The sequence below is a fragment of the Hyla sarda genome, chromosome 1 (genome assembly GCF_029499605.1).
Source record: "Hyla sarda isolate aHylSar1 chromosome 1, aHylSar1.hap1, whole genome shotgun sequence".
Taxonomy (NCBI): Eukaryota; Metazoa; Chordata; class Amphibia; order Anura; family Hylidae; genus Hyla; species Hyla sarda.
Genome location: NC_079189.1, coordinates 588,010,456 through 588,030,398, shown reverse-complemented (window position 1 = coordinate 588,030,398; position 19,943 = coordinate 588,010,456). Strand labels below are relative to the sequence as shown.

The 19,943-nt window shown below is 45.7% G+C and overlaps 1 protein-coding gene across 1 annotated transcript in view; it reads left to right on the top strand.

Annotated features, from left to right (window-relative positions):
• Positions 1-3,325: 3,325 nt before the first annotated feature.
• The window catches only part of LOC130295278 (complement component C6-like), an 87,302-nt gene continuing 70,684 nt past the window's right edge, over positions 3,326-19,943 (top strand). Inside the window, exon 1 of the mRNA XM_056545889.1 lies at positions 3,326-3,412. The gene's annotated coding sequence lies outside the window, so the exon portion shown is untranslated. The remainder of the gene's footprint in view (positions 3,413-19,943) is intronic.

The following is a 19,943-nucleotide window of genomic DNA, read 5'->3' as shown; positions in this document are numbered from 1 at the left end:
ACACTACAGTAATAGCACCTCAGAGACTTTTCATTTGGTAAATCTGCTAAAAAAAAAAAAAGCAATGTAAAGGGTCAGTGACCAAATATCCAGATATCTGCACCAATAGCTGTAACATCCTAAACTGTGGTGTAAATTGTGTTGTACTGGATTTGAACAAAAACATTCAGTAAAGTTATTTCACAAAAATCCTAGTGTCCAGATGTCTAATTTCTGCACTTTGGGAATAACTTAATTAAATTGGCACTATTAAAACTATAAACTAAAATTTTTGCTATTGCACTCCTTACGGTAAATTAAAAAAATCCTTTTAATGTGCTTTGTTTTAAAAAAAAAAAAAAAAAAAAAAGAAGTTTTCTATGTTTTATTTGTGTTTTAAAAAGCTGCCACTAGGTGTCTCCCCTACTTGCCCAGAGCACATCCCCCCCCTATCTCTTGCACAGACTTTGGGACTCCTGCTGGCCTGGCAGAAGTCCAAAATCAGGAAATGCAGTCTGGAGTGCTGAGGGGTGTGTGTGCAGCCTTAGCCAATCATAGCTCATCTCACACTGAACTTCCCTGTATGGCTTCAGACGATGTAACAGCCTGCTGGGGAACGCCCCTTCCCAGTCTGTGAATCTGACTGAGACTAAGCAGAAACAAAAGAGAAATTTAAGGTAGAAAACTAAAAAAATAAAAAAAATAAAGGTGGGGAGGGGGGGGGGGGATGATGAGGGCAGTGAACTGGGAGGATTTTAAAATTTAAAGGAGTACTCTAGTGCCGACTATTTTTCCTCCGTTGTTCCCGGACTGAAAAAAATAATAATTAAAACAAACTTTCACTTACCTTCCTGCGTTCCCCCGGAGCTCTGCAATTTTTTTTTTTTTTTAGAATCTGGAGACCCACAGCTTTCAGATCACTGCGCAGAGCTCTCTAAACTGTGGCCATCCGCATCTTGCAAAACTACAACTCCCAGCATGTCCAGACAGTTTGCTGTCTGAGCATGCTGGGAGTTGTAGTTTTGCAAGATGTTTGCAAGTTTTGCTGGGAGTTGTAGTTTATCCTGCTGCTGTGCTGCTGCTTGTCTGAAGGGGAAGGAGGGAGGCTGTAATGAATTGTTCCCCTGATCTGGTCGGTCCTGTGGGGTTTGCAGAGAACTGTGTCCAGGCACAGCAAGGCTGCAAAATAGTGAGCAGAGCGAGACTGCACCCCCCCCCCCCCAACAACCAATAGTATGGGGAGGGTGTGCGCGTCTCAGCCAATCACAGTGGCTTTGCTGACTCAGCATTTCTCATGCTTGGGAACATACCACAACATTGTCATTTCATATTCCCCGCCAGGAGCTTTGATTGGCCGAGGGGTCTCGGCAAATCACAGCTTCAGGAGGGAAATATGAAACTACAGTGCCGTAGTATTATATTAAATGTAGCTGGCCGGCTTGTCACCTGCCCGAACCTCACAACTATTACTCACAGCATGTCCTTTCTGTAAGGGAATGCTGGGAGTTGTAGTCATACAAGTTGGTGACAAGCGCTCCGCTCCCCGGAGTTGTAGTCATGTGGCGCAGGCGGGTGGGAGATAAGCGGGCTTCCCTGGTTGTTTCTAAACTACAACTCCCATGATGGGAGTTGTAGTTTAGGAACAGGCTGCCTCCATTAACCATTAATAAAATGGTTATCGAGGGTTTGTGGGGGAGTGTTTTTTGGAACAATTTTTTTTTTAAACGTGTGGTGTTTTTTTTTTTTAGCAGTGGAAGCTGTCTAATAGACGGAATCCATTATTAGTGTTGCTCGCGAATATTCACAATTCGAATTTTATTCGCGAATATCGCATATTCGCGAATTCGCGAATATTCGCGAATATAGCGCTATATATTCGTAATTACGAATATTAGTTTTTTTTTTTTGTATTTTTTTTTCACAGTACACATCACAGTGATCATCCCTCTCTGCTTCCAGCTTATGTGGTGTAAGAAGGCTCTAATACTACTGTGTGAGACTGGTGTTCGAATTTTCGCATATACGAAAATTTGCATATGCTAATTTTCGCATATGCGAATTTTCGTTTATGCTAATTTTTGTATATGCAAATTTTCGCGTATGTTAATTTTCGCACACACGAATATTCGCATATACGAAAATAAAACGAAAATATTACGACTGTGCGAATATTCGCGAATATGACGAATATTCGTCCATATATTCGCGAATATTCGCGAATTCGAATATGGCCTATGCCGCTCAACACTATCCATTATTAAGCTGGGCTTAGCGTTAGCCACAAAAACAGCTAGGGCTAACCCCCAATTATCACCCCAGTACCCACCACCACAGGGCTGTCGGGAAGAGCCATTACCAACAGGCCCGGAGCATCAAAAATGGCGCTCCTGGGCCTAGGCGGTAACAGGCTGGCATTATTTAGGCTGTGGAGGGCCAGTAACAATGGTCCTCACCCATCCAAGTACCGTCAGGCTGTTGCTGCTTAGTTGTTATCATGCTGAGAATGAAAATTTGGGGAACCTATGCCTCTTTTTTTTTTTTTTTAATGCAAAAAATGTGTGTGGTTCCCTGTATTTTCATTCTCAGCACGATACCAACTAAGCAGCAACAGCCGGACGTTACCAGGGTGGGCAAGGACCATTGTTACTGGCCCTCTCCAGCCTAAATAACGCACCATTTTTGACGCTCTGGGCCTGTTGGTACCGGCTCTTCCCGACACCCCTGTGGTGGTGGGTACTGGGGTAATAATTGGGGGTTAGCACTAGCTGTTTTTGTGGCTAACGCTAAGCCCGGCTTAGTAACAGATTCCGTCTATTAGACGGCTTCCACTACTAATCCTGTTAAGAAAAAAAAAACACCAAACGTTTAAAAATTTTATTCCAAAAAACACTCCCCCACAAGCCCTTGCTAACCATTTTATTAATATTAAACAAAAAAAATGCTGGTCACCCTAGTCCGAAGTAGTCCTTTGCATACATGGAACTGAAATGAGAAAAAAGAACATACAAAAAAAAAGGGTTAGTACATTTAGGGGGAAAAATGGTTAAAAAAAATCAAATAAATACATATATATCACACATTTTTGTCACAAATGCGGCTTTAGAGCAGAAAAGTCACAGAGGAGAAAAGGTGGTGTTACAAAGTGGTGTTCTGAAGTCATTTCTTGGTTTTTGCTAAAAAAGTATATGCCAAATTTATCAACCAAATGATAAATGTGTCACATGTAAGAAACACTCAGGGGGAGATTTATCAAAACCTGTGTAGAGGAAAAGTAGTGCAGTTGCCCATAGCAACCAATCAGATCGCTTCTTTCATTTTTCACAGGCCTCTTTAAAAATGAAAGAAGCGAGCTGATTAGTTGCTATGGGCAACTGCACCGCTCTTCCTCTGCACAAGTTTTGATAAATCTCCCCCTTACACCATGGAAAACAGTGTACGTAAGTCGTGTACGTAAGTCGTGTACGTATGCACAGCTTGATGACTTCCTCCTTAAGTGTTTCTTATGTGTGACACATTTATCATACTATCACAGGGGGGGGGGGGGGGGGGGGTTGATAAATTTGGCTTACATAAGCAAAAACACTTTTTAAGTATACATAAGCAAAAACCAAGAAATAACTTCAGAACACCACTTTGTAACACCACCTCAAACACCACAAAAGTCGCAGTTAGTAAATCTCTGCCTAAAGGTAAGCAAAACACAGATCTCGCGTAAAACAGCTGGATTGTGAGAAATCGCGCAGGCCGGCATACCACTAAAAGTCGCACAAAAGTCGCACGTGCGACTTTTTTGCAACAAATATACACCAAAAATCCTGTGTCAATCCCTTAATGAATTCCCCCCAATGAGTTTCAATAGAGGCCATGAAACGCTGGATTGAATGTATTAGCGGTGCTCTCATGGGGCTCGTGGGTTTAGGCTCCACTACTTCCATTCTCCACAGGATTTTATACTATTGGAATTGGCTGGGGGAAAAAAAAAAAAAAACTCTTCTAGCATCAGGCTGTGGGCTATGTGGAATGGTAATGGTGTCTAGGGTGTTGGTGTCTAGGGTGTTGCGGTAATAGTGTAGACTCTGATGGTATTAACCCTTAAATGTCGTGACGCCAGGGTGCGGTTTCCTCAATAGTAATGTTCCTGCTGCCAACCGTCCCACAAACAGCAGGGAGAAATAACAGAATGTCCACAGCAGATTTTATGAAGTAAACTGAAGAAACTTTCCTTGAAGATTTTATGCAACGGTATTGAACATAACAGTGAACCGGGATACAGGTTCCTCACAGGTTTGCTGGGACTTGGAAGCAATGAGCTTTTGATGCTAGCCATGGTGCTAATATTTTAGAATATTTGAACTGATAGTAGTCCCACAGGATTCAGTAGTTTGAGCAACTCACGTTTAGTTGCTGCAGATTCTTAGGCTTTGGGCCTAGATGAATTGTGATCTCTGCTGAGATTCTTGTGCTTCTGTAGTGCAGGAACAAGAGAGAGAATTTAGTGGCTACAGCCCTTTATATAATAAGGGGCTGGACAAAGCTCATTGGTCAGAAAACCTGTAAGTTATGAACCCAGTGAACTCTGGGTACATCACATGACCTCCAAAGGTCCTTAAGCATTTTGTACATTACAGCTGTGTATCACGTGACCACTAAGATCCTATACATATATTTCCTATACATTAAATTAATATGTACACACCTTACTTAAGACGACTAGGGTTAAGCCCTACAGGAGAGCCCTATAGACATGGAGAGACTCTAGCTACGGGGACTTTAGACAAGGGACAGGACCAGGTCCTGCACCGGGATACCACATAGGTTTTTAAAATGAACGACAAATTGAAATGATGTCATCAGGCGTGTGCCATATAAGCGATAGAAGTAGGGTTATTTCAAGATTACAATATATGAACCATCAAGAGGATAAATGATAAGTGATTTAAAGGCGTGTCCCTTTGTAAATCGAGCAGCCATTTACTAGTACACAGGCTTTGGATAGGGGATAAGATGTATAAGGGCAGAGTAGCCCTTTAAATCTACTTCAGAAAAGAATTGGTCGCTATGTAGAGACATATTATAAGTAACTATTGGCCGGGGTCTGAGTGTTCAGACCCAAAATGATCAGGAGAATGAGCCGGGAGTGGTCCCCACATAACGCATTCTCTTCCGGCTATGAGATGCGTGACCAGAATGGACTCCTAATGTATTGTAAGTCTATAGGGCTCTCCTGCTCTCATAGACACAGATGGGGAGAGAATCATCCCCGATTACTTTCCACCTTGTAAATGAGGCCTCAGTTTCTTTCTCAGGTTCCTTCGGGTATGCATGTTGTTGGGAAACATTGCAGTATTGTGTTTGCTCATAGTGTTTGCAGATTAAATAACCAGTTCAGAGTTAAATAAGCTAAAAATTGACTGGAAGCCAGAAGACAGAAGCAGCACGATTAAGGTTAAACATGTACAAGTACGCCAGGCTGGCACCATCTACAGGAAACTGGCAACTATAATGGGTAGGGTCACTGCCAGGTTAGGCTCCTTTCACACTATGAATTTCTCCGTTTACAAACTTCCGTCACATGTTCCGTCACTACAGCTGCAAAACCCGGCCGTTACAAAACCCCTGACGGCCGTGACTAAATCGCATTGCAGCCTATGGGGTTTTGTAACTGCCCGTTTGCACCCGTATATGGCCGTAATTCATTACGGGCGTTATACAGTGACGGGACATCGTGGCGGAAAAATTACTGCATGCACGATGTCCCGTCACTGTATAACGCCCGTAATGAATTACGGCCATATACGGGTGCAAACGGGCAGTTACAAAACCCCATAGGCTGCAATGCAATTTAGTCACGGGCGTCAGGGGTTTTGCAGCTGTAGTGACGAAAGGTGTGGCGGAAGTTTGTAAACGGAGAAATTCATAGTGTGAAAGGAGCCTTAGTATGAAGAGATCTAGTTCTCTACAAGTAGCAGCCAGAGATTTCCCACTAACAGGTTAACCCATGCACTACCACCAGCCTAAAGACTTATGAGACTGTGATTTCATTTTGGATGAAGTTACTGTTAAAGCGTATCTGTCACCTAAAATCGGCTAATAAGGCTGCTTACACAGTAAATTAGGTCTCTTTTATTTAGTTTACCATGACCACTTCCTCCAAGAGAGAGTTCCATAGTCTCACTGCTTTTACAGTAAAGAACCCCTGTCTGTGCTGGTGTAAAAACCGTCTTTCCTCTAGACGTAGAGGATGCCCCCTTGTTATTGATACAGTCCTGGGTATAAATAGGTATTAGGAGATTCTCTGTGCTGCCCCCTGATATATTTATATGTCGTAGTGGGTGTGTGATGTGGGGCAGATGGAATTACCCTAGGGGAAGATGGCATTCACCCAGGGGCGGACACAGACAGCATAGGGCCCCTGTGCAGCATAGGCCCCCTCCCCCCCCCCCCCCATACATCAATTGTTCAGGTAGGAGATAAATATGAGATAGATAGATATGAGATAGATAGATAGAGATAGATAGATGCATAGATATGAGAGATAGATAGATATGAGATAGATAGATAGATAGATAGATATGAGATAGATAGATAGATAGATAGATAGATATGAGATAGATAGATATGAGATAGATAGATGAGATAGATAGATAGATATGAGATAGATAGATATGAGATAGATAGATATGAGATAGATAGATAGATATGAGATAGATATGAGATAGATATAAGATAAATAGATAGATATGAGATAGATAGATATAAGATAGATAGATAGATATGAGATAGATAGATATGAAATAGATAGATAGATATTAGATAGATAGATAAATAGATAGATAGATATGAGATGGATATAGATAGATAGAAAGATAGATAGATATGAGATAGATAGATAAATAGATAGATAGATATGAGATGGATATAGATAGATAGAAAGATAGATAGATATGAGATAGATAGACAGATAGATATGAGATGAATATGAGATAGATAAATAGATAGATATGAGATGGATATAGATAGATAGAAAGATAGATAGATATGAGATAGATAGACAGATAGATATGAGATGAATATGAGATAGATAGATTGATCTATGCCCAGTCAATCTATCTATCTCAGTGTTTACCAACCAGTGTGCCTCCAGCTGTTGCAAAACTACAACTCCCAGCATGCCCGGACAGTCTTTAGCTGTCCGGAAGTTGTAGTTTTGCAACAGCTGGAGGCTCCCTGGTTGGGAAACACTGCCTTAATGGATTAATGATAATTAAACAAGCAGTGTGTCCACATGTTGTGGCCCCACAGGGGTCACTTTCCCTCCTCCGGGGTCCACAGGTCACCTACAGGTCACATTACAAGAACAATTTTTTGAAAAATTGCGGCAAAAATGGTGCAGTTTTACCGTGATTTTTCAAAATGTGACCTGTAGGTGACCTGTGGACACCGGAGCAGGGAAAGTGACCCCACTGGGCTGATACCCCCCAGCCCCAGGTTATACTGCTAGTGAGAAGAGAGGCAGGACAGGGGACATAACTTCCCCTCACAGCCGCTGTGCTCCTGGGAGGCCGGTCAGCTCTCCACCTCCTTCCTCTTCCTGTGCTGGGGGCGGAGCCATGAATCAGATACCTTCATCCCTGCGCTACTGCCTGTCTCCCTAATGATACCGGAGCAGCGCAGGGATTGTAAAAAAAAAAATAGCGCTTGTCTGAGTGGGGATCGGGACAACTGTCCTGGATCCTCACCAGCTGCACCTCTCTCTCAAGGGGGCCCTTGGCCAGTGCCTGAGGGCCCATGTGTAGTGGCGGGCCCATGTGCAGCTGAACATGCTGCACATGTGATTTGTCCGCCCCTGCATTAACCCCTTGTATTTGTGATGCCAGGGCTTGGTTTATCCTCAATACCACCCCTGAAGGTACACCGCTGGATTCTGGGCTAGGCACTGGGGCAATAATGACTCCAACACCAAGTTATGGACAACGGTAGCTTTACTGAGTGACAGATGGTAAAGTCTATACAGTGTAGCCAGGACCCAAGGAGGTGACCAGTGACTTCAGAGACCTTAAGGGCTTGCTGGGACTTACAGTAGATTTGGACAAATTTTGTGCCTGACTTGACCTGATAGATGACAGTGACTGACTTGACTTGAGACTGACTTAGCTGTGACTGTAGCTTACCTGTAGACTTGAAGGCTTGTGGCTGCAGGACAGACTTGAGGCTCCAATGGACTCCAGACACACTCCAGGACTTGTCTGCACTGGACCTCAGCAAAGACTTAACTGGAACTCAAGAGCATAAGAGAGAGAGCTTATATGGGGGGGGGGGGGGGACTGGTGATCACATGTTAACATTTCTTAAAGAAATAACACTTCGATATATAGTTTACAGTGTACACATAGCAGAAAATATATATACCTAATGGGACAGGTGTCAGGGGCCCAGGGGACACTGCAGGGAGGCTTCCTGACAGGGCAGCAAGGGTACAGGGGTATAACTCTTGTACTGGGCCACCACATATACATAAGCTAATTAACCCTAATTTTAATATTTCTGGGCACTATTCATTTATTGCAAACAGTTAAATTGGACAACATAAGGATCTGAAGGACTTTGACAAGAGCCAAACTGTGATGGGTCAGAGCATCTAAAATTTCTGGTCTGGTGCTGTGTTCCTGGTATGCAGTGGTTAGTATCTACCAAAAGTGGTCCATGGGAACAATCAGGAACTGTCAACAGGTCAGTGATGCATACGGGGAGTGAAGGCTCCATTGTTTCGGCAAATTCAACATAAAAGCTACTTCAGCACATATTGCTATAAAAGTTCTTGCTGGCTATGATAGAAAAGTGTCAGATCACACAGGGCATCACAGTAATTGCCCAATCTTCATTCTAATGACTGAGATGACTTTGAGATGACTCTGCTTATTTTGCCTAAGTCTACACAGAATAGCGATCAAGTAAACTACGGAAAACAGAAAGGATCAGACTATGTAAACTATATTAAAGTGTACCTGTCAGATCCCACAAAAATTTTTTTAATATGTTACTCAGTACCAAATCGTGACCATTTACATGCAATTTTTATGCTTCTATGTTTATTATACAAATAATCCTAATTAGCTCACAGTGTTAGGTGATTGGTGTGTGGTGGGAGGGGGCGTGTCCCTCCTTGTGGTGGTGGGAGGTGATTGGTCTGTCGGCTCATGCAGCCTTGTCTATGAGTCATCTCTTGTCTATGACTCATGGACAAGCTAATGCTGCTGCAGGACTAGTTAGTTTTCCAGTAGGTATGGGGACTCCTAATGGTGGGATTTTCAGACGCTGTTTTCTTTATTAAGTATTCAACATTTTTATTAAATGGCCATATTACAAATGGTCTTAAATGTTCATCAGTAACAACATGTAAAACGTTTTCGGATCGACAGTGATAATTTAAATTGAATATAAACAAATTATAAATGTTGAGTTTATGTAGCAAAATGTAATTTAAAAAAGTTATGGAAAAGAAATGAATTTAATAATACATAATGATGTATGCTACATTTCCCTGTATTGTACAGCACAGGGAAATATTTGGCATACATAACTTTTTGTCATAGATAAATATGTTCAGCTTTTAAAATACATTTGTATGGTGAAGTATGGAGTCGCGGCCTTGCGCTGCTATTGAATAGGCAGAGGATACGGTTGCTAGGAGACATGAGAACAATGAAGCGATATGTGTGAGGGCCACAATTCCGACATGATAGAATGGAACAACTAAACGTTAATAACCTTTTCTAATTCATTTTTCAGAAATTTCTATAGAGTGGAAAGGTGTTCCTGACATAATAATGAATACATTAGTATACGGCGCCATTCACAGTCGCAGGAGAAGCCTGATCCGTAATTCCCAATGAGCTCCTTTTGCTTTATAGTCTACCTGAACTTTCTATTAACTTACATTAGTTATATTTTCCTTGGTGACTTGACTAAGATTCTTATGTAAAAACTTTAAAATATCTGCATGCTAATGACTGGGATGCAATAACATTAAAGGGATACAGGGGTGGACTGACAACACTCAAGGCCCCCGGACCAAAAAAAGTAAGGCCCCCTGCGATGCTCTGCTGCTGGTCACACTTCGGCCCCTATTCTACCCAAATCCCTTCACCAGCCCTACACACAAAATAAACAAATTTTATATATAAGAAACACTTTAAGGTAGGTAAAATAATTTCCCATGACCAATAATACTGGTATACAAGGAGTAAATATATACCACCACACAATAACCGGATACTACCACCATACTGTACTGAATAAAACCACTATGCACAGACCAGTATACTATACAGGAGCTTTATACAATATAAATGATTATATACAGGAGCATACAGCGGTAGATATCAGCTGTACACAGGATCTGTATACCATATAAGTGATTATAGTTACATCTAGGAACTCACAATTACATCTTTCTGATCAGTGGCGTCCTCTTTCCTTTTCTTCTCTGTCCATATCAGACCGCCATGTCCATCTCTTAACATCTGCAAGAAAAACATGTTAGACTCTGCATTTTTCCAGTGCCCCCCCCCCCCCCCCCCCCCCACACACACACAATTTTTTCATCTACAAGCCCTAACTGTTATAAAGCCCTCCTTGGTTTCCTGCACAGTAAAAGGGCAGGTAGGTAGGTAGCCAGGTAAATAGTTTGTATGTAGGTAGGTAGCAAGATATGTAGGTAGGTAGTTAGGCAGCCAGGTATGTAGGTAGTTAGATAGCCAGGTATGTAGGTAACTAGTTAGGCATCCATAGAGAGATGCAAAGGCCACAGCAACAGTCTAGAGGCTCCAGTCAGTGATTTGAGCTGAAGTTTATTGTCTAAGAAAAGCGACATTTCGGCTCCATATGAGCCTTTATCAAGCAGAGCCAAACGTCGCTTTTTTAACCAATAAACTTCAGCTATATTTTACTGACCGGAGCCTCTAGACTGTTGCTGTGGCCTTTGCATCTCTCTATGGTTGTTTGCTGGATTGGCAGTCCAGGTGACCACGGGCACAGTGGATGGGTCCAGTGCTGTTCTCCACCTACATTCTGTAGTTAGGCATCCAGGTACAAAGTTAGTAAGCCAGGGAGTTAGTCAAGTAGGTAGCGAGCACCCCTCCACCCAGTGGTGGATCCAGAGTTTAGTCTCAGGAGGAGCATTATGAAAACCCCCTATGTAGTTAGTAGGTAGCCCTCCTATTAGTTTAGTGTTTTGTCCCCATATTAGCTAGGCAGGAACATAGTAGATAGACCCTCACATTAACTTTAGACAGCAGAGTTCCCCCATAGCAGGTGTAGGAAGCAAAGTTCCCCCATAGTGGGTATAAGCAGCAGAGTTAGATTCGTCCCCCCAGTAGGTATAGGAAACAGAGTTAGGGTGTTCCCCCCTCCCCCAGTGGGTGTAGACAGCAGAGTTAGAACCCCCACCCCAGTAGGTGAAGGCAGCAGAGTTAGAGTCCCCCCCAGTGAGTGTAGACAGCAGAGTTAAATCCCCCCCCAGTAGGTGTAGGCGGCAGAGTTAGAGTCCCCCCCAGTAGGTGTAGGCAGCAGAGTTAGAGTCCCCCCCCCCCAAGTAGGTGTAGACAGCAGAGTTAGATTCTTCCCCCACTGTAGGTGTAGGCAGCAGAGTTAGAGTCCCCCCCCCCCATAGGTGTAAGCAGCAGAGTTAGAGGTCCCCCCCAGTAGGTGTAGACAGCAGAGCTAGAGTCCCCCAGTAGGTGTAGACAGCGGAGTTAGAGTTCCCCCCAGTAGGTGTAGACAGCAGAGGTAGAGTTCCCCCCCCAGTAGGTGTACAAAGCAGAGTAAGAGCCCCCCCATATGTGTAGACAGCAGAGTTAGAGTCCCCCCCCCAATAGGTGTAGACAGCAGAGTTAGAGTCCCCCCCCCCCAAGTAGGTGTAGACAGCAGAGTTAAAGTCCCCCCCCCAGTAGGTGTAGGCAGCAGAGTTAGAGTCCCCCCCAGTAGGTGTAGACATCAGAGTAAGAGTCCCCCCCCAGTAGGTGTAGGCAGCAGAGTTAGAGTCTCCCCCCCCCCGTAGGTGTAGGCAGCAGAGTTAGAGTCCCCCACCCAGTAGGTGTAGGCAGCAGAGTTAGAGGTCCCCCCCCAGTAGGTGTAGACAGCAAAGGTAGAGTCCCCCCCTCCTGCAGGTATAGGCAGCAGAGTTAGAGTCCCCCCCCAGTAGTTGTACACAGCGTAGTTAGAGTCCCCCTCCCCAGTAGGTGTAGACAGTAGAGTTAGAGTTTCCCCCAGTAGGTGTAGACAGTAGAGTTAGAGTTTCCCCCAGTAGGTGTAGACAGCAGAGTTAGAGTTTCCCCCCAGTAGGTGTAGACAGCAGAGTTAGAGTCCCCCCCCAGTAGGTGTAGACAGCAGAGTTAGAGTCCCCCCCCCCCCCCCCGAGTAGGTGTAGGCAGCAGAGTTAGAGTCCCCCCCAGTGGGTGTAGACAGCAGAGTTAAAGTCCCCCCCCCAGTAGGTGTAGGCAGCAGAGTTAGAGTCCCCCCCAGTAGGTGTAGACATCAGAGTAAGAGTCCCCCCCCCAGTAGGTGTAGGCAGCAGAGTTAGAGTTCCCCCCCCCCCTGTAGGTGTAGGCAGCAGAGTTAGAGTCCCCCACCCAGTAGGTGTAGGCAGCAGAGTTAGAGGTCCCCCCCCCAGTAGGTGTAGACAGCAAAGGTAAAGTCCCCCCCCCCTGCAGGTATAGGCAGCAGAGTTAGAGTCGTCCCCCCCAGTAGTTGTACACAGCATAGTTAGAGTCCCCCTCCCCAGTAGGTGTAGACAGTAGAGTTAGAGTTTCCCCCAGTAGGTGTAGACAGCAGAGTTAGAGTTTCCCCCCCCCAGTAGGTGTAGACAGCAGAGTTAGAGTCCCCCCCCCACCAGTAGGTGTAGACAGCAGAGCTAGAGTCCCCCCCAGTGGGTGTAGACAACAGAGATAAAGTCCCCACCCCCCCAGTAGGTGTAGACAGCAGAGTTAGAGCCCCCCCCCCCAGTATGTGTAAACAGCAGAGTTAGAGTCCCCCCCCCCCAGTAGGTGTAGACAGCAGAGTTAGAGTCCCCCCAGTAGGTGTAGGCAGCAGAGTTAGAGGTCCTCCCAGTAGGTATAGACAGCAGAGTTAAAGCCCCCCCCCTCCAGTAGTTGTAGGCAGCAGAGTTAGAGACCCCCCAGTAAGTGTAGGCAGCAGAGTTAGAGTCCCCCCCCCCCCCAAAAGTGGGTGTAGACAGCAGAGCTAAAGTTTCCCTCCCCCCAGTAGTTGTAGGCAGAAGAGTTAGAGTCCCCCCCCCCAGTAGGTGTAGACAGCAGAGTAAAAGTCCCCCCCAGTAGGTGTAGTCAGCAGAGTTAGAGTCCACCCTCCTTTAGGTGTAGGCAGCAGAGTTAGAGTTCCCCCCAGTAGGTGTAGACAGCAGAGCTAGAGTCCCCCCCCCCAGTGGGTGTAGACAGCAGAGATAAAGTCCCCCCCCCCAGTAGGTGTTGGCAGCAGAGTTAGAGCCCCCCCCAGTATGTGTAAACAGCAGAGTTAGAGTCCCCACCCCCAGTAGGGGTAGACAGCAGAGTTAGAGTCCCCCCAGTAGGTGTAGGCAGCAGAGTTAGAGGTCCCCCCAGTAGGTATAGACAGCAGAGTTAAAGTTCCCCCCCTCCAGTAGTTGTAGGCAGCAGAGTTAGAGACCCCCCCAGTAAGTGTAGGCAGCAGAGTTAGAGCCGTCCCCCCCCCCCTAAGTGGGTGTAGACAGCAGAGCTAAAGTCCCCCCCCCCCAGTAGTTGTAGGCAGCAGAGTTAGATTCCCCCCCCCCCAGTAGGTGTAGACAGCAGAGTAAGAGTCCCCCCCAGTAGGTGTAGGCAGCAGAGTTAGAGTCCGCCCTCCTTTAGGTGTAGGCAGCAGAGTTAAAGTCCCCCCAGTAGGTGTAGGCAGCAGAGTTAAAGTCCCCCCCCCCCAGTAGGTGTAGGCAGCAGAGTTAAAGTTCCCTCCCAGTAGGTGTAGGCAGCAGAGTTTTCCCCCTCCCCCTTCCCAGGTAAAAAAAAAAAAAAAAAAGATGCTCACGTGTGTGTCCCACGCAGCGATTTTCTCTGGAGCACAGCAAGGGGCAACGTCTTCCTTCCTCCACAGTGCAGGCGCCGATGAGTGACATCATCGGCGCCTGCACTGTGTGGGGGCGGAGGTCACGTCTCCTCTGTGTAAGTCGCAGATGTGGCTCACACAGAGGGGACGCCTTCTCCTGTATGTGCATGTACCGCACATACAGGAGAAGGCAGCACTGTCTGCTGAGGACCCAGGAGCGGTGGCAGCGGCGGGCCCTGTGCCCGGCCGGGCCCACAGAAGATGTCTGATTGGACCGGCCAGTCAGTCCGCCCCTGAAGGGACACTCCAGTGGAAAACAAATATTTTCAAATCATCTGGTGCCAGAAAGTTAAACAGATTTATAAATTACTTCTATTGAAAAAAAAGGTTAATCCTTCCAGTACTTATCAGCTGCTGTATGCTCCACAGGAAGTTGAAATAGACAAAAGCAAAAGGCGCTTCCTTGTGTGAATCCTCCCAGTATAGGAAACTAGTGGTAGGTGAGCCAAGCACTCACTCACCTGGGAATGTTGTGCCAATTCCGGCACAACATGTACAAAGACCAGCATGAGGCTGCAGCTACTTCCACCAACACACTCCAAGGGTGTAGTACATAGAATTCCAACTCCTCACTCCACCAAACAAAGAGGATCCACGTGCTCTGCCCACCATAAAAATTGAGGATGCACTACTAGTATAAAGAATGTACAACACGTTACAAAGCCGAACCAGCTTCTTTGTCAAGTACTTTTTTATGGTGGGCAGTGGACATGGATCCCCTTTGTTTATTGGAGTGAGGAGTTGGAATTCCACAAGAAGTTGTGTAGTTCTTTCCACACTGACCACAGTGCTCTCTGCTGACACCTCTGTCTGTGTCAGAAACTGTCCAGAGTAGAAGCAAATTCCCATGACAAACCTTTCCTGCATGGGACAGTTTATGACACGTACAGAGGTGGCAGCAGAGAGCACTGTGGTCAGAGTGAAAGGAACAATCAACTCCTTCTGGAGCATATAGCAGCTGATAAGTACTGTAAGGGTTAAGATTTTTTAAATAGAAGTTATATACAAATCTGTTTAACTTTCTGGCACTAGATGATTTAAAGAAATTTTTTCCCCAACGGAGTACCCCTTTAAGGGTGCGTTCACACTGAGGAATAGGAGAAGAATCCTCGCGTAAAAATTCAGCCACATAATTGATGGGTTTTTTTGTGTGAAATTTGCGTGGATTTTGCATGAAAATCATGCAGAATTAACACGAAATATCCACACAGATTTTCCGTGCGGAATATAGGAGGAAATTGAGTTTTTTTTTTTTTTGCTGGACTACAACCACCAATTGGAATTTCCCTATTTAATTATTTTTTTTTTTTGCATGCAGAATCTCCGCACAAATTCCGCAAGTGGAATTTATGCAGTGTAGAGTAAAATACATTGAAGTCAATGGAAAAGCAGATGTATAATTATTTCTAAGCGGGGAATTCAAGATAAATTACTCGAGTAAATTCCTCTTGAATTACTCAGTGTGAACGCACCCTTAAAAAGCGTTAAACATTGATGGTGTGTACTTTGGATAATGTTTGAACAATGGAGGTTAAATGTCCAGGATTGCCCTCAATAAGCATAGAATAATCCATCAAGGTTAATCCTTCCTACCCTGTGGAGCAATGGATCATCCCAAGGCTAAAAGTTATCCCTGGCCGGGGGATAATTAGCACGACAAATTAAAGCTAAAGAAGTCAAAGCTACAATTGCTTATTTAGAAAATCCAGATGGATCCAGACGTTATAACCCTCAAGCTATAGCAGATGCTTTTTCAGCATATTACTCAACACCATAAAATATACCAAATGACACTCAGACCAATCACCCTACAGCATTAGCAATTGAATCTTTCCTAGCTGGAATTTCAACAAAAACCCTCTCACCAGTACAAACCCACAATCAATCCAATAGACCAATCTCAGAGGCAGAAGTATCGCAAGTTATTAATACCCCGAAGACTGGGAAAGCTCCCGGCCCCGACAGTCTCATTAACCCCTTAACGGCGCAGGACATAAATGTACGTCCTGGTGATGTGGTACTTAACGCACCAGGACGTACATTTACGTCCTGAGCATAACCGCGGGCATCGGAGCGATGCCGGCATCATGCGCGGCAGGTCCCGGCTGTGGATCGCAGCCAGGGACCCGCCCGTAATGGCGGACACCCGCGATCCTGCGGATGTCCACCATTTACCCCTCAGATGCCGTGATCAATGCAGACACTTAACAGGATGACGGCATCGCCCGCAGCGCTGCCGCGGCGATCCGATCATCCTGCACGGCAGACTGAGGTCCCCTCTCCTGCCTCCGCTGTCTTCCGGGAGTCTTCTGCTCTGATCTGCCTTCCCGCAGACCAGAGCAGAAGTGTCACAATTCGGCAGGCTAGATGTGGATCCTCTGTGCCAGAGAGGGATTGGCGTGGACCGTGTCGGTGGACCGGTTCTAAGTTGCTACTGGTTTTTACCAGAGACCGCCGCAAAGCAGGATGGTCTTGCTGCGGCGGTAGCAACCAGGTCGTATCCACCGGCAACGGCTCAACCTCGCTGACTGCTGAGAAGGCGTGGGACAGAAGGACTAGGCAGAGGCAAGGTCAGACGTAGCAGAAGGTCAGGGCAGGCGGCAAGGTTCGTAGTCAATAAGGATAGCAGGAGATCTGGAACACAGGCTAGGAAAACACAAGGAAACGCTTTCACTGGCACAATGGCAACAAGATCCGTCAAGGGAAGTGCAGGGGAAGTGAGGTAATATAGCCAGGGAGCAGGTGGGAGCTAATTAGGCTGATTGGGCCAGGCACCAATCATTGGTGCACTGGCCCTTTAAATCTTAGAGAGCTGGCGCGCGCGCGCCCTAAGGAGCGGAGCCGCGCGCGCCAGGACATGACAGCCGGGGGCCGGGACAGGTGAGTGACTTGGGATGTGATTCGCGAGCGGGCGCGTCCCGCTATGCGAATCGCATCCCCGCCGGCAGTGTCAGTGCAGCGCTCCCGGTCAGCGGGTCTGACCGGGGCGCTGCAGAGAGAGAGACGCCGCGAGCGCTCCGGGGAGGAGCAGGGACCCGGAGCGCTCGGCGGTACAAGAAGATGACCGATAATGCTAATCAGTGCTGTGTCCTATACATAGCACTGAACAGCATTAGCAATTGAATGGTTGCTATAAATAGTCCCCTATGGGGACTATAAGAGTGTAAAAATAAAAGTTAAAAAATAAAGTTAAAAAAATGTGAAAAACAATAAAAATGTAAATTGTCCCATTTTCCCTATTTTACCCCCAAAAAGTGTACAAAAAATTATTTTATATACATTTAACCTTCCAAAATTTGCAAAATTGCAGTTTTCTTTTTAATTTCCCCACACAAATAGTATGTTTTTGGTTGCGCCATACATTTTATGGTAAAGTGAGTGATGGCATTACAACGGACAACTGGTCGCGCAAAAAACAAGCCCTCATACTAGTCTGTTGATGAAAATATAAAAGAGTTAAGATTTTTTGAAGGGGAGGAGGAAAAAATGAAAGCGTAAAAATAAAATTGTCTGAGTCCTTAAGGTCCAAATGGGCTGAGTCCTTAAGGGGTTAAAGGAGTAAAAAAAACTTTTCTTTATATATCAACTAGCTCCAGAAAGTTAAACAGATTTGTAAATTACTTCTATAAAAAAAAATCTTAATCCTTTCAATAATTATCAGCTGCTGAAGTTGAGTTGTTGTTTTCTGTCTGGCAACAGTGCTCTCTGCTGACATCTCTGCTTGTCTTGGGAATTGCACAGAGTAGAAGAGGTTTGCTATGGGGATTTGCTTCTAAACTGGACAGTTCCCGAGACACGTGTCATCAGAGAGAACTAAGACAGAAAACAACAACTCAACTTCAGCAGCTCATAAGTACTGAAAGGATTAAGATTTTTTAATAGAAGTAATTTACAAATCTGTTTAACTTTTCTGGAGCCAGTTGATATATAAAAAAAAGTTTTTTCCTGGATAACCCCTTTAATCATTTATGTAGAGTCCATAATGAGATAATTTCCCCTCAATTTACCAAACTATTTAGAGAAGTTCAAGATTTGGGAAGTATGCTCGCAGAAATGTTGCAGGCAATTGTTATCACCATTCCCAAACCCAGGAAACCCCCCACAATCCCAATTAATTTTAGACCAATCTCCTTATTAAATACTGACCTTAAAGGGGTACTCCGGTCCTGAGACATCTTATCCCCTATCCAAAGGATAGGGGATAAGATGTCTCACCACGGGGGTCCCCCAACTGGGGACCCCTGCAATCTTGTATTCGCCAACCACCTGTTTGAGCTGCACGCTGTGGTGCCAGCTCACAAACAGCCGGGCGGCGACCACGGGGCCGGAGTATCGTGACATCACAACTCTGCCCCCGTGTGATGTCACCCCCGCTATGCAAGTCTATGGGAGGGGGCGTGACGGCAGTCACGCCCCCTCCCATAGACGTACATAGCGGGGGCGGGGGGTGACGTCACGATACTCCGGCCCCGTGGTTGGGGCTGTTTGTGAGCTGGTACCACGGCGTGCAGCTCAAACAGGTGGGGTCCTTTGGATAGGGGAGAAGATGTCTCATGGCTGGAGTACCCCTTTAAAATACATGCTAAGGTTTTGGCCTTGCGATTAGTAGAGGTGCTTCCTACCATGATCCACCCTGACCAAGTTGGGTTTGTTAAAGGGCGACAAACATCAGATGGAACCAGGCAGTTTTTGGATGTTATTGCAAATGCGAAGCTCGGTCGAATGCCTTCTCTGCTCCTACCTTTGGAAACAGAGAAGGCATTCGACCGAGTGCATTAGGGATATCTGGAAGCAGTCTTGCGTAAATATCATCTTCCCCCGGAATTTATTAAAGGAGTAGTCCAGTGGTGAACAACTTATCCCCTATCCTAAGGATAGGGGATAAGTTTGAGATCGCGGGGGGTCCGACCGCTGTGGCCCCCTGCGATCTCCTGTACGGAGCCCCGACAGCCCGCGGGAAGGGGGCGTGTCGACCTCCGCACGAAGCGGTGGCCGACACGCCCCCTCAATACAACTCTATGGCAGAGCCGAAGCGCTGCCTTCGGCAATCTCCGGCTCTGCCATTGAGATGTATTGAGGGGGCGTGTCGGCCGCCGCTTCGTGCGGGGGTCGACACCCGATATCTGGCCGGAGAGCCTGGCCCCCGTACAGAGAGATCGCAGGGGGCCCCAGCGGTCGGACCCCCCGCGATCTCAAACTTATCCCGTATCCTTAGGATAGGGGATACGTATTTCACCACTGGACTACTCCTTTAAGTCTGCTATGGCATTGTATTCAGAGCCATCTGCAAGAGTCTTTAGTGCAGGGGCCCTTTCTAAGTCATTTAAAATCTACAAGGGAACCAGACAAGGTTGTCCCCTCTCCCCTTTGTTATTTACTTTATTAATGGAACCTTTCGCGGAATATATACGCACATCAAGTAAAATTTCAGGAGTCAGGATTGGAGGTATAGATCACAAAATTGGCTTATTCGCAGATGATGTGTTGATAGCATTAACATCTCCACATACTTCACATACTACCCGAATCTTGTTGTGTACCACAAGGCAGTAAATACTTAATCAACTAAAATAATGGTGGCATAATTATTATCATAAGACTTGGGTTTCAATTGAAGCAACTATGATGGAACCACCGGATGCCGAGGGACTATTGATAGGATTCAGATTATTGGGCAGACTAGATGGGCCAAATGGTTCTTATCTGACGGGACACCACATTATCATTGTATTTTTTGCTATTTTTATTATCATTGGGAGCGGGTAAAGCTCAGTTGAACGCTGCGGTGTCCACACAGTCCGGTGAGGGCGCTTATGTAATAGACATTCGGTGTTGGT